Source organism: Topomyia yanbarensis, chromosome 2, assembly GCF_030247195.1.
Source record: "Topomyia yanbarensis strain Yona2022 chromosome 2, ASM3024719v1, whole genome shotgun sequence".
Classification (NCBI taxonomy): Eukaryota; Metazoa; Arthropoda; class Insecta; order Diptera; family Culicidae; genus Topomyia; species Topomyia yanbarensis.
Window position 1 is genome coordinate 135,698,194 of NC_080671.1, and position 3,534 is coordinate 135,701,727.

Genomic DNA, 3,534 nt, shown 5'->3' on the forward strand with positions numbered 1-3,534 from the left:
CGAAACAGTACCAACGAGAACGTGGAATATTTAAACCGTTGGATATTCGCTTTCGCCAAGAAGATCTGTCCGGATTCCGCCCCGGTACAGAAAACGAACCGCGACGCGTCCACTCACGATACCGCGAACGAAACACCGTTTTCGATGGTGGAGTTCTCACTTGTTCTATTATCATGTAACAATAAAGCCCCAGGGCCAGACAGAATCAAATCTTGTTGAATAATCTGCCAGACTCCGCCAAGAGAAGCTTGATGAACTTATTTTCCAAGTTTCTTGAGGGTAACATTGTCCCTCATGACTGGAGGCAAGTGAAGGTCATCGGCATCCAAAAACCAGGAAAACCAGCCTCCGACCACAACTCGTATCGACCGATTGCAATGCTGTCCTGTATTCGGAAGTTGTTCGAGAAAATGATCTTGTTTCGCCTCGACAATTGGGTTGTAGCAAATGGCTTACTGTCAGATACACAATTTGGCTACCGCAAAGGCAAAGGGACGAAGGATTGCCTTGCGTTGCTTTCTACAGAAATCCAAATGGCCTATGCTAACAAAGAGCAGATGGCATCAGTCTTCTTGGATATTAAGGAGGCTTTTGACTCAGTTTCTATCAACATTCTGTCAGAGAAGCTGCACCAGCATGGTCTTTCACCAATTTTAATAACTTTTCGCTAAACCTTGTAGCGATCACGTCTATGAGAATTTAAATAACTCCCGTGCCCTACTGTAAATATAGGCTGTTCACTTCTTGCATCTCCTATGATGAAGAATGAATACCGGGCGGCTAGAACAAATGTTCTGCTTGCGTACAAGCCAAACGACGTTTTCTCTCCATGTCGTTTTCTCTTTGCTATAGCGCGGACTTTGAACTTACAGGCGATACGAAGTGCCGACTTATTTGTCATGTTCTTGTTTCCCCAACTATTGGATCCGAAGATCACTAAAAGTTGGGTGGATGAAATGGTTAGATGCAAAATACCAAAGGGGAAACGAGATGTGGTTCGATCCCGATCGGTACCAAATGAGTTCGTAATGTAATTTCCGGTTTCAAAAACCCAAAACTCGTTAATCTGAGGATTCACAGTCTCCCTGTTCAACCATTTCAAGTTACTCAGTGGAAGAAGTTAGAGTGTGCTTGGTAGTGTCGTGATTTCGTTTGAGGTTTGTCTCTGTACATGAGATTCAATTAATTCTTCAAAGTTGTAAAAGTACTGCTTCATTCTCATAGGGTTAGCGCAATTAGGAGATCAGTGAATGTGTGGAGACTTTGCGGGCAAGTGCGAGGAAACAGAGAGGTAAAAAAGGCTAAATCATTGGGTGTTGAAAACAATAAGCTCGAACCGTCGGCTAGCCGTGCGACGGCTTTTAATTCCAGATTTTGCGCCTGGCGAAGCTACCACCGCACCGCCAGCAAAGATCATCCCACCTCCTGCCACCACACTCTGGATTCAAGTTTCCAATCGAGGAATTGCGTCAGTTGCAGCAAAAACTCGAACAAAGAAGCGCCGCCACGTGCGTAATGCGGCATCACTAAACGCCGTCAACCGGATTCGTAGATCCGTAATTTGTTGCTGGTACGCTGTCCGGAGGTCCGACACTACCAGCAGTTACCATCAATCCCCCTTAGGACCTCAACAACAGAGTCGGCGCTAGAAAGCGCAAAACAGCAGTCCCGTCGCTGAATTGTCATCGTTAAATTTGGGATAAGCAGCGCAACACCAGCAGCCGGCGACTTTGAAGGTGTGAGTGCGCGTCGAAAGCAATGGGAGATGGCCAGCGAATTAGTAGCACAGTGAGTAAACGCCTAAATTCCCTGCGCAGGGTGACAAAAGCTCGAAAAAATTATAGCGTGGAATAGATTCTCCACCCGCACATGCTAGGGCCCTAAGCCGGCAAAGAAATGTAGGGAATGAATAGTTTTAAAGAATTAATGTTAGTTTGTTAAATAAATGTTGTAAGTTAGATTGCGTTTTCCCATAATGATGTGTAGTTTGAAGTGATATTTTTAAGTTTCGTTTAGTTGAAGGGTCTCATGTTTCGCGTTCGTCTCTTGTAGTTTTTTGTTGTTGTTTACTCCGGGAAGGACTGCTCGGGAAAACAGTCCCCACTCTGGTTTTCGAAACTGGCTTATTATTTGGCAGTTATTAGGGACTCTGCCAGTGATGATAACCAGGAGTTGGTGTTAGGGTTAGGAAGTTCAGTCGCGATCTTTGGTTATTGTTTGGTATCGTCCTGCGAGACGGAGTACCTTTCGGCTTTTGCGTCTGCCGTTTCGTTTCCCCTAAATTTTGATAAACTAACCCGCCCTGGGGTTGGGTTTCTGGTCGGGCAACCTAGAACATGACAAGTGGTCCTCGTAAGAGGTGGCGCTTAAATCACTTGTTCTGAGATCCGGGGTAAGCGCTATAGCAAACAGTTAGGTAGGTACGTTTGGCACGCGCTACAACCTGTTGTCTGAAAAGCACATGCACTTTTCGCATGGGGATTTACCAACATCGCAATTTAGCTACATGGGTCTTCCCCAGGGCTCATGTCTAAGTCCCATACTCTACATTTTTTACATAAATGACATTGACGATTGTCTTGCCAATTCATGCACGCTAAGGCAACTTGCAGACGACGGGGTGGTCTCTGTTACAGGGCCCAAAGCTGCCGACTTGCAAGGATCATTACAAGATACCTTGGACAATTTGTCTGCTTGGGCTCTTCAGCTGGGTGTTGAGCTCTCCACGGAGAAAACTGAGTTGGTTGTTTTTTTTCTAGGAAGCGTGAGCCGGCGCAACTCCAGCTTCTATTAATGGGTGAAACGATCAATCAGGTCTTCACATTTAAATATCTCGGGGTCTGGTTCGACTCTAAAGGTAACTGGGGATGTCACATTAGGTATCTGAAACAGAAATGCCAACAAAGGATCAGTTTCCTACGGACAATAACTGGAACATGGTGGGGTGTCCACCCAGGAAACCTGATCAGGTTATACCAAACAATGGTATTGTCGGTGATGGAGTACGGGTGTTTCTGTTTCCGCTCCGCTGCGAACATACACTTCATCAAACTGGAGAGAATCCAGTATCGTTGCTTGCGCATTGCCTTGGGTTGCATGCACTCGACCCATACGATGAGTCTCGAAGTACTCCCGCGTTCCCCCGCTAAAAAATCGACTATGGGAACTCTCATTTCGATTGCTCATCCGATGCGACATTGTGAACCCGTTGGTGATTGAAAACTTCGAGAGGCTCGTCGTTCTCAAACCCGATTTATGTCCTGGTACTTCGACGAAGAAGTTCGTTAACAGTGGACAATATCGTCGAAAAGATGTGCCACGATGACGCTACAACCCTCCCATCTTGGCATGAGGCAGTCCACATATACGCCTATACACTCGCTCTTCTGCCTTGCTTCGGGGTGGCTGGGTTTACCCCTTACGCGGTTGCCAGTCGCTGTACCAAACCTGCCTGAGCATGAACAGATCATTCACTCACTTTTCTGCGCTAGGCCTTTTTCGCTCCAACTAACCAATCACTAGTTAGTCGTGCCC

General features: G+C 46.3%; 1 long non-coding RNA gene across 1 annotated transcript; it reads left to right on the forward strand.

Annotated features, from left to right (window-relative positions):
• Positions 1–952: 952 nt before the first annotated feature.
• LOC131681448 (uncharacterized) lies at positions 953–1,742 on the forward strand. Its single transcript, XR_009303930.1, has 3 exons — positions 953–1,157; positions 1,225–1,291; positions 1,348–1,742. It is a non-coding gene; the product is annotated as an uncharacterized LOC131681448 (long non-coding RNA).
• Positions 1,743–3,534: the final 1,792 nt, after the last annotated feature.